The sequence below is a fragment of the Pinus tabuliformis genome, chromosome 5_1, assembly GCF_031772625.1.
Source record: "Pinus tabuliformis cultivar Carrire ecotype Pingquan chromosome 5_1, CPIR1, whole genome shotgun sequence".
NCBI classification, from domain to species: Eukaryota; Viridiplantae; Streptophyta; class Pinopsida; order Pinales; family Pinaceae; genus Pinus; species Pinus tabuliformis.
This window is the reverse complement of record NC_142305.1, coordinates 823,264,166-823,276,198: the sequence shown is the minus strand read 5'-3', so window position 1 is coordinate 823,276,198 and position 12,033 is coordinate 823,264,166.

The window sequence follows — 12,033 nt, the reverse complement described above, 5'->3', positions numbered from 1 at the left end:
TTGTGGAATCAAAGTAGAGGTAGGGGTGGTGGAAACCTGTTGTACCAGAGTCAAATCCACGTAAGGCTTGAGCTAATTAGGAGGGGTGTTTGTAGGAGGATTAATGTACCAAATTGGGATCCCAAAAGTCATATTAGGGAGACTCAACATAGCCATCACCGGGGTGGAAAATATGGCAGGCCGTGGGAATAAGAAAGGTATTTGACCAAATGGATGGTGACTAGGAACTCCTCCTGAGGGATTAGCTGAGTCTTGAGAAACAAGTTGCTAGGAATACGTACTATATTTCTTTTTGGTGTCCTATGACACTTGAAGCATGCAAACATTGGAAGAGCTAGGCTAAGTGGGGATAGGCGACGAGCTATAATATTCCCCTAACAATGTGGAATATTTATATACTCCATGAGAGATCTTGGTCAAAGAAGGCATGGAATTGTTACCTTCCATTGAGGAAATGATATTCTAAGGAGAAGTTTGAGATTGAGGATCGTAGTATGTCAATTGATTGATGCTGAAAATATTTTTGTTATGGGGGAAGCTCATGGTGCCAAAGACAGAAGATATGACTGCTTTCATGGCATACATGAAACTATGACCAAGCAACAGGTTATAGTCAAGAGGGGTGTTGATAAATTCAATGACAACCATGACCTATTGTTCGACAATTCAGATGGGAAAATTTTGGTAGAGACAACAGGTTATAGTCGAGAGGGGTGTTGATAAATTCAATGACAACCATGACCTATTTTTCGACAACTCAGATGGGAAAATTTTGGTAGAGACTAAGGGTTTAGGAGGGGCAATCATCATACACATGAAGAATGATCGTGGATGGTGAAAGGATGGAAGAACCAATTTGTTTCTAGATAGTAGTGCCATGATGCAAGTGGATGCTCCTTATTCAATGATACACCACTGAAGAACGACGTTCTTAATGGAGACAAGTATCTAGAAAGAAAAAGAGGGAGGAAGGTGAGGATTATCCACAGTGTCAACATAAAAATGATCATGTGATCGTTTGAAGGGTCCTAGCACCTAAAGTAGATAGTAGATCTTTTCGTTGAGATGGGCATGTCTAGAGAACTTCCAACATTGACATAGTGGTTGGAGATTGTGCCAAGTCATCTCCTATGTTGTAACTGTGGGTGGCTTGAGAATTGGTAGCATTTTGACGTAATGGTTCTTTGGTGATATTTTATGGAACCTATAACTTAGTTGGAGGGATCTGTAAGGTATCATTTGGTGACGATAGATTCTCTGTGGAAACATTAGGTTTTGCATTGTTCATTTACTTTTCAGGAGGTTTTTCATATTGGTTCAGTCGAGTATGGAGGTTGACATCTTTAGAATTCATCATGAGAATTCAATAAGACCCATTCCTTGGATGTTGAGAGGGAGGAAGTGGAGGATTTTTTCCAGCTTGGGATGCTACATATCCTTGGTGAGGAAAGGGGTTTGTAAGCACTACTGGATGCATAGAGGGAGTTGTGGGCGAAGGCATATATTACTTCTCTCTAGAGGTAGCTTCCTGATATTCCCATGCTTTGCATATCTGAGGGAGAAGTGGAAAATCATGAGTATAGTGTCCATAAGTACCATAACAAGCACAATGCTTACTAGTTCAAAGAGCCTTGTTCCAATTGGGTTGTCTGCCTTATTCTTAGGTTGCGATATTAGACTATTCACCCTTCCTAGCATTAGGTTTATGGCCTTGGTTACCTTGGTTGCCTTGGTTTCCCTTAGATTGTTGATTTTGGTTGCATTTCCCCTTATTCTGTCTCTTGGGATTAGGGGGAGGGGCAACATTCTACTGAGCATAAAATTGGCCTTAAGGATGTGGTTGTTTCTGCGACAGAGGTGGCTAAGGCATGGGAGGTTGAGATGTTATGTTGGAAATATTAATAGGGTGGTGAATCAATATTTCTTAGAAATGAGTAGCTTATTGATCTTTTTCAGAGCATTAATTAATCTTCAACATCAATTGAAAACATAAATGAGTAGTAGATAGTAGACACAAATTTTTTTAGGTGTAAAACCCCATCTGGGACAAAAAACCATTGAATGCTTTTCTAATAATTTTGTGAGTACATCAAATGCTTTAGCTCCAACTGAAAATGGAAGCCCCAACTCCCTAGTTCTATAGAAAAACGTTCAATTTTCCAGCTCCAACTAGAAGGATGCTCAATTTCCCTAGCAAGATCTAACTTACCCTAACACCACCTGTTGTCTAGGTAAATCCTCTCTACGGATAGATACAATCCCTCTAGCCCAATGAGTGGGACTAGCAACCTATGTGACAATCTACAAGACACTTTCCTAAATTACAATCGAAATGAGAGAAGAGGAAGATGACCTACCTCATTATGATGCTATAACATCATCCTTTATTGAATACCTCAAACCACTTGCGCCTCGGGCTTAGTTCTACTGCTCACATCGTTTGAATGCCTGCACAAGAGATCAAACACACAATAAATCATACGAATAAAAATAATATAATCGAAAGTAATCCACTTAACAGATCAAGGAGCATTAAGATAAATGATGCATTAACACACACATTTATGGAAAGTGAACCAATAGTTGTATATATTAATAGAATAAAGGAGGAAGCATATAACCAAGCCTTGATGTCAATAAGCTCTGCTTGAGTGAATTTCCAATTCCAAGCTCAAGCTCTCTAAGCACTACTTCTCTAAGCCAAATAAGTAGCATGTAGGCACAATCTCAGCATAAGGTTGAAAATAGCTAAAGACCAACCATTTGGGAATGGGAAAAGATGAATATATAGGTAGGGAAAGGGAGTTAGGATCTCTCCAAAGATAGGAGAAGGCCCTCATCTCAAGGAGGTATCTCATAGGGATAAGACCAAAGGGCCAAGTTGAGAGAACTCGACCTCATCCATGCCAAATAACCTCTAGCTTGTCGTTCTGGAAGACTCTAGATCATGAAGCTTCTTGTCCTCTTTGGGAAAATTTCCTTTTAGGGATCATCACGGGTATCCAAGCCAAAATCACCTTGGCAACACAAGGCTAGTGAAGTGAAACTAGTGACCAACACGGGTTGCAATGTTAGGGGAGCGACAATCCTCAAATTAGGGTTTTAGAGCTCTTTTCTTTAGGGGAAGCTCAAGGAATTTTTCCATCAGTGTTTTAAGGAGGATCTGAGCTACATATCAGGATGAGTACACTGCATGATTGCCAGGTTTTAGGCATTTTGGGGTATGTTACAACGAAGTGCGGGAGGTGTGACAAATACTGTGTAACAGATGCCCCAAGCATGAAGGCAGAATAGGGAGTGATGGCTGAGATGCTTTATGAGCTTTTGAAAGGACGAGAACAAACACTGCCATGAGACCTACAAATCAAGGACGCATATACATATACATATCTGATATAAAAACATGGATCCACTATATGGACGCAAGCATCTGGATAGTAAGGACTATGAAAAATATCCACGGCATGGGCGCAACCATACAAAATAGGAGGATCATTTATAAATCTAAGATCCAAGGTATGGACGCAGCCACCTGATATAGAAGGATCATCATAAATGTAAAGCCCCACAGTATGGTCACAACCATCCGCAAAGAATAAACATGTGTACAATAATGAACAACACATAACACCACGCAGCTTGAGTCATATCAGATAAAACTCAGGGTCTTGCGCTCCATCCCAACCCGATCAAAGTACAAATTCTAACATGTGAATGAATGAGGCAAAGTCGAACATGCTAGAAAACCACTTGATTACCAGCCAATGATGTGGATTGTTAACAAGCATGAGAGAAATCACCAGTAATGACAATGGTTCTCAAGGTACGATAGTAAAAACTGTGAATGTGAAAATGAAGCTGGAGTAAAGCACTCGTGGAATCATCTGATTAAAGGCCAAGGATGAAAACCTGTCGTTGGATGCGAGGAACTTGCCATTAAGGCATGCAAGATCTAAGGTATTGAAAGGGAGTCTCTAAGTCATCTTCCTGGATAATGATCTGAAGTCAACAAGAAGTGACCCGTCGAAGGAGGGCCATGATGATTACCCCATCATTGACATGAAACAAGGAATAAAGTGGAATGAAATGAGTAGGATCCAAGACTGTAGCAAAGAGTTAGACAATGTATAGGTAATAGACTGTAGATAGGACTTCCCTTGAACATCGACAACACAACTCCAGAGTGTGGAAGCATTTGACTCAACACAAGACCAAAGGTCATGATGATGAAGTGGAATAGTCAGATGAGAGGCAAAATGGATCACCCAAACCCGAAAAGACAAGTGGGTGAGTGAGGATATCCCAAACCCGACATGAGACGCAGATGAGTGTCATGTTCAAGTGTGACATGCTACATGTACAAGAGATGCTTCACTTTCACCTTTTCCCCACAATTTCTAGTGAGTACCTCTTTATTTTTACATAAGATTGAAGAGGATACCATATGCTTGTAATATAAGTTCATTCTTCGAATGAATCCATCCTAGTAAGTTTTATGAGTCCTAGGAAGGAGAAACTTGATCTCGTCATGGTGACGAGTCTTCGTCGTAAAATTTTTAATGAGCCCGACGGAAGAATAACTCAGTATCTTTTTCATATTTAGAGAGTTTGGAAAACAGATGAAAAATAAAACTCCATCATGTCCCTTTTCATAATTTGTCTCTCAAACCTGAAAAGGTAGAAAACAATATTCGAGAGAACCTATTGACCATATCGACCAAGGTGTACTTTTTTCATAAATAGTCAATCTCAGCCCGAAAAAGGGGTAAACGTATACTAAGATGACGTAAATTTATTTAATTTAACAGGTTCGAAAGGAAAAGTACTCAACAATTTTTTCATATTTAGAGAGTCATAAAATAGCTTAAAGATGATTCCACCTGGAAGAACGAGTGGTATAAAAGGATAGCAACTGGTTCCGGTGATAATCGAATTGTTGAAAACATGTAAAGGTCAAGAGGTTGGCTAATAAGACCACTCATAGCAGATGTTCCTTAGGCAAAGGTAAAACAACCAAGTGAAAGTGAATGATTGGCCAAAGAGATGGAGATGATGGAATGGACAAACAAAGGCTCATCTGGAAAAAATCGGTTGAAAAAATGGAAATCACGAAATGTAAAGTGGGAATGGTTTCATTTTTACACAAGCTTGAAAAATTAGAAACTATGCTTGAGTATACTTGAAGATGGTTTCATTTTTTCACAAGCTTGAAACATGAGAAAAAACTATGCTTGGATTTGGATTCATTTTTACACAAGCTTGAAACAAAAACAAACTATGCTTGAGATAAGTTGCATGCCCCCAACATAATGACTCAATTCGAGGAACATGCCCCCCATGCATCATATCATTCACCTAACTGGATGGAATGAAGGTTCACTTACGAGATCAAGTGAAAGACTCGACTGGGATTTTACGAGATCTAATCAAAGACTCGAATTGGAAGGGGTTTTGTTTCATTTTTTTAATGAGATTGACGCAAGAAAATAACTATGCTCATGACAACTTGTTTCATTTGTTACTGAGCTTGACTCAAGTAAAAGAAATTTTCTCATGGAGACATATTTCATTTTTTAACGAGGTCGACATGGTAAAATAATTATCCTTATGGGAACCTATGTCATTTTTTAATGAGGTTGACATAGTAAAAGAACTATCCTCATGGGAACCTATTTCATTTTTTAATGAGGTTGACATAGTAAAAGAACTATCCTCATGGCCCTTGTTTCATTTTTTAATGAGCTTGACACAAGACAAAGAACTCTGCTCCAAACCCTTGTTCACAGACCAAAAGCTTCCATGGCATCCAAGAGGTTCTCATCAAATGGGAGAACAACACTCTAGAAGGGATACATGTCTAGGGATACAATGGAAAAATCGGGCTCCAATGCCACCAATACATGGTGTTATCACTTAGGTTTTTTTCCTTAGAAGTTATTAAAGAAGGAATGGCCTAAGGTAACCACAAACCAATCTTTTAGACTCAGGTTCTAGCCTACCTAAGTCCAGATAGGGCTCTCTCTTTAAGATTTAACTTTGTTTAAATAAGATTTCAAGCTAGTTCTTAATGTTAGGGTTGGTTGTTTTGATTGGGTGGTGGAATTAAGAAGACAGATGGGCAGAGAAAATATTTAGGCCATTGGGCTATGGAGTCAATCAAGAAAGGCTTAACTGGATTTGATTTATCACTGAGGTAAGAGTTCACAGGGTAGGCTAACACAACAAGAGCAAATCTGCAGATTTAAATGGATGAGAGTCCTAACTAGGGCTAAGGGCAATGAAGAATCCTTAACAGGGATTAAGATGAGGAAAAGAAGTATGGCCAGTAGCAAAGGGCAATGAAGAATCCTATACTATGGGCCAAAAGGGGGATAAACTACAGAAGTAAGGAGGCAATTAAGAATCTCCAGACCAAGGTAGTTTAGAAGAAAACATAAATGAAGCAAACAGTTAAAACAGAGAGCACTTAAGCTAATTCTGATGATATCATTCCTTGTTTGCTTTTAAGATTTTATAAGAAACACATATGAATAATTCATGACATAAAGAGAAAACGAGATTTAAACAGGAGAAAATGATACTTATTTGTTCCAACTGTGCACAAGAATCCGATGAAATGTCCTTAGCTTTATTTCATTTCCAGATAATCCAGTCCAGTCTTGAGTACAAAGCTCCTTGGCTCAAAAATAATATGTCTACTGAAATGTATTTTAATCCACCCAACTTCAACTTGTGAAGTATTTATACAAAATTTAATACAAAATATCTCATAACTATATGAGAATTATTCTAGGAAACAAAAAATATATTCAACACGAAGATAGGGACAGATGGAAAATTGTTTGCTTGTTGTCCCTTTATTTGTGAATGTGCTAGCTGTTGGAATTCGGATTTGGCTCTTGCAGTTGCTTTGGTAGTTATGTGCTAGATTTCACTCTTATCTTTGACCTACTGATACTCTTTACCTGTGCTGATTAATCTTGTATTACCTGTTTTCATTTGGTAGTTATATTTACCCTCTAGATTTACTATAGTAATTTATAGTAAATCTATCAAACTGGTCCACCATTCACTATCTGGTAATTTTATTCTGATCATCTTCCTGTAGACTTCATCAGCTTCTGTATATTTGGCAAAATTTGGTTTGCTGGTGAACAAGTGCTTCACTTCATGTTCTATATAGAATAGATTCTCCAGGCCATCATAAAGTACCTTTCCTGTAGGCAATGCTTTTACTCCTGAAGAACTGGCTTGGCTCCTAGCCTATTTATTCAATCTCTCAATGTAATATTCCTGTGTCATTAACTTGTCATGTATAACCAGTGGACTAGGAAGTCCTTTTTTTCTCAAAATTCCATATTTTAACATAAAGCTGTCGATGTTTGCTTGAATGCTTTGACATCTTTTCTCCAAATTAAGCATCAGGTTCCTTTTAGTAAGAACCTTCTTTATCTCAATAATAGTTGTTGTTCTATCCTGAATCTCTAATTCATCTAGCTGGTACCTGTTTCTACTGTTCAAAAAATCTATCAACTGATTTGCTTCCTCAGGCTTGTCTCCCAGTTCTTCCTTTGTCTTTTGTATGGCTTCCATGGCTATTTTGACTAATTCAATTTGCTCAAAAATAACCTGAATGGAAGGCCAAATATCATTGATGGAATCAATGATATTGGTCCATAGTATATCCTTGATGTCTCCCAATGGATTTTCTAGTGTCAAATCATTTTCAAGGATTCTTATTCTTTCCACCATCCTTTGGTTTTTCTGTGCTTCTTCTTTATTTTGAATCTGTGCAAGTTCACAACTTGTTTCCAAACTTGTCACTTGCTCTTCGAGCTTCTTCAGTTTTGAGGCCTAGATGCTCATTTGTTCCTTTGCCTTATCCAATTCATCTGTCTTTTCTGTTGTTATCCCTGTACTGGTCGATGTACCCGTGGCTGAAGTAGTACCTGCTACTCGTAATGGTGTTACTGTTGAATCGTTGGTGCCAAGGAAGTTGCCAGGGTGGAGGGTACTGTGGTGGAAACTGTAGGTATGACAGTTTGAGGAGTGGTGGCCAACTCACTCTGTTTGGATTGTATCAAATTCTCCAATTCTTTCTCATTGCCTTCAATTGATCATTCAACTTAAGGACTTAGTCCATAAGTTCTTCCTCCTTCTATTTTTCTAAAACTTCAGCAGTTTGAGGATGGTGACAAGGAGGGATCTTGAGCTGCTTCTTTAGTGCAACTATGTCATCATTTTTCTTCTTTATTAATTGCTCTACTACTTTGACATCCTTGGGATCATGTCCCATCTCTATGACCAAGTCTTCCAAAGTCTTTATTCTGGTGTCTTTGGCTTGAGAAGAGGCCTTTTCCAATTGAAGCTGTGCTGATGTGTTATTTAGTGAGTTCTGCAGTTGATGACCTGTGATTGATTTGTTGGTCAACGTGGAGTAGACCATCTCACCTGTTTGTTTATGTAGATCTATTTGGTTAATAGGATGAATATCCTTTGCCAAAACTTCAAAATCAATTTTCAAATAATTAGCCATTGATCTTGGTTGTTGCACAGTTCGATTAAGAAAGCTCATCTACTTCCTGCCTTCCTTTATTTCAAAGGCTGACATCAGCCTTATTTGGTTTGTTGGAGCCAGTCTGAGATAATGAGTATAGGCTTGAGCCTTTAGTTTTTCATTCCTTGCTTTGATTTCTTTATACTTTTCTTTGATATCCTGGCTCTGACCAGAAGGAGCCCTGAAGGAAGATACCTCTATGCTCTGTTGCCTTTATAATACCTGGAACTGTGAGGTAGATGGTGTACCTCCTAAAGGGATAGTATGCACACTATCAGTTCTTTCTACCATTGTGTTGCCTACTGTTTCCTCGGTGTATTCCTGTTCAGAAAATGGGTTTAACCTTTGCCTCTTAGCATAGGTTTGATTAACAGGTATGGTGGAAGGAGTGGCCTCCTCTCTGTCTCTTTTTGGATTTTTCTCCTCATTTAGAGGAGTCTGCAAAATGGGGGGATTGCTCATATTTTGTTCTATTTGATTGAGCTCCTCTGAAATCTCAGGTAGCTCTGAATCTTCTGCCTGCTCTGATGATCCTGGTTGGCCTGATGGCCCTGCTTGCTCCGAAGTCTGTCCACTGTGTTCCTGTGACTGCCTTTGAGATGGAGTTTCTCCAGGCACCTGTACAAATAAATCTTCATCAAGCCTCCTATCTAAATCCATCAATACATTGTCAACGACAACCTTTGTACTATCTTGATCTACTAATGTGTTTTCCACCCATTCAGATTGATTGGCATACTGTTCAATTTCTGGGATCCTATGGTGGATGTAAGGAGATAGCTTATTTTTCTGTCTCCTATTACAAATAAAGTTGTGGGGATCATAGGTCCACATGAAACTCTGTTTTAATTTCAACCTTTGGAGGATTTCATCTGCCTCCTTTCCTGCTTCTCTACTATTACAAATGAAAGGGCCAAGATGATCTTTTATTCTTAGTTGGGCCTTTTTCTTGGTTCTAACAAAATGCACCTCATCTGAATTGATTATTTGTCTGTAGTACTCCAGAGCAAATAATCTCATGGGGAGGTACTTTGGCATTTTGTAAGGTGGTAACTCACATCCATAGATTCTGATTTCAGTATGGTTTTGGTACAAGTACCAATCCCCTACTTTGTACTGTTTTGACAACTGTAGGACCTTCTTGATGTCTGCACTGATTCTAGGTGTAGGGCTTCCTAGCAGCATGGTTGTGACAGGATAAACAAAGAGGTCTATGAAGTCTGTGTAGGATTATTGAGAATCAAACTGATGAATTAGAGAAGTCCAAAAGATCACTGATCTGGGGTTTCCTTTGGTATCAAGTTTTTGGAGGGCAATTGGAAACCTATAAGCTTGATAGTACAAGAATAAATGATACAGAATTGAGGAATATTTGAACACCCTTTCATTTTCCAACCTCATAAATTGATCATGCATTCTGTCAGCAATAAACTTTGCATAGTCGAATATGATGGCTGGTGGTTGGCCAAGAGAATAGATTGACATAATGGATAATATGATCTCATCGACGAATTCACTAGTGGTGCAACCTAGTATACTGGATATCATATCTATAATATCTCGACCAAGGTTGGAGAATATAGTCCATATATAAGGAGGAGGGTCCTTTGGGATATATTGTTCTTCTCTGATAAAAATCTGGAACAACTGGGATAGTCTGACTGAATTGAGTGTAGGGTATTTGTTCAACATGTCCCCAATGGAAAGAGGGGTTAGGTTTTGGCTTGGCTGCAATTGAAGCATCTGGTTGATGGATTCAGCAGTGATAGTAAATAGAACAGACTGGTCAGGAGTTCTTACTGCCCTTTGGATAGGATCATAGTTCATGTGGAAGTAATGTATAATTTTTGGGAATAGATGCACTCTGGGGAACTGGTACTTAGGAAAACTTGATTCCCAAAGTCCAATGGAGTCAGCTTGGTTCAGGTACTGGTCTCTATACTTGCAGAAGAGTTTCAGGGGGGATTTTGAGACTGAGGTGTCCTTTATTTGGAAATCTTTGTCTATGAGGGGAAGGTGGTCTAAATCCTGGTGAGGAGTAGTAATGGGCATAACATTTAGTGCAATTGGGGCTTCCATCCTTGGTTCTTGTGGATTCAAGGAAGGGATGAAGGATTTCAGGGAAATATGGAAAAATTAGATTATCACAGAGTATCTCAGGACTATCAGATAGCTTAACTTACTAAATTACTTAATTTTTAAAGCAATTTAGCTTACGTTTGGCACGCAAATAGGGTTTCTCAGTCGAAAATAGGGTAAATACCTAGTTTCAGTTGTCTGAATGGATTAATGGTACTGGTGCACTGTTCGCAGGGAGTGCACGGGTCTGCAATGGTAATCTGGAGTTCAACGGCTTCGGGAGGTTGATGGTTGGTAGCAGGTTGACAACTCGAACGTACTCTATGCTTGCATGGAGAAAAAAAGTTTCTTTTCTTGGTAAAAAACAAAACAATGAGTATTTTTGGTTTATCTGCAAAGTCAATGATTTTGGCAGGTATAATGGAAAAGCGACAGTTGGCGCCAACTGACGGAGGTGACGTTTTGTCATGTAGTGAAGGTGGTAAGCAGAGGTGGTAAGCGGAATTTATCGCACCACTTTTGGGGACTTGGCAGTATTGGGAGAGGTCTACCCGATGCCATTCATCGAGCGACACATAGCAGAGGGGTGAATAGTAAAACCACTCACATCGGGCGGGTAAAGGTCGGCATCGGAGGCCGCCTGATATGAGCGATAGCCGTTAGATCTGAAGGGGTTAGATCGTACGGTGTTTGGGATGTGATTTGGTCAGGGAGTTAATGGAGGGGCCCGACGGGATTTTAATTGCGGGTTAGGGCGGCTTAATGACGTTGGGGGTGAGCTGATTGGAGGAAGGTTATTAATTAATCACGGTTTGATCAATTAATCCCCTTTCATATGGTAGAAGGTTATGGCTCTTAATTAGTCGCAAATCAACTAATTAATCCATCTTATTTATTTACTTAATATGGTTTATATTCCAAACCATGGGGCGGGATATTTAACATTTGGGATTTTAATTAAATATATGGGAAAGGGGTTTATTTTTCAGGAGTTAAATATAATAAAAGTTAAAGTTAATATGAAATGGAAATGGGAACAAATTGCGCTAAGTATAATGTATTGATATTTATTTATACATCCATATTTACACATCATAACTTAGGCTTAATGCTTTTTGTGGGTTTTTATGTAAACAAAGGGGGTTTCAGGTAAGGTTTATTACTTTCCCTAGGTAAATGGTAATTTCACCTTAGGAAAAGGGATTTCTAGCTGAGATGAATGTTTGTGAAGGGGGTGAATGTTTGTAAAGGGGTTGTAGTACTTAAACCTCATAAGTTATTGGGCCGAGGGTCTGGTCCCTCTAGAAGTCAGAGAAATGCTCTGAGCCCCTTTAACTTAAGGTTTTAGGTACTTTTGATTTTTGCTTGTGGGAAATTAGTGAAAAGGTAAAATGAAC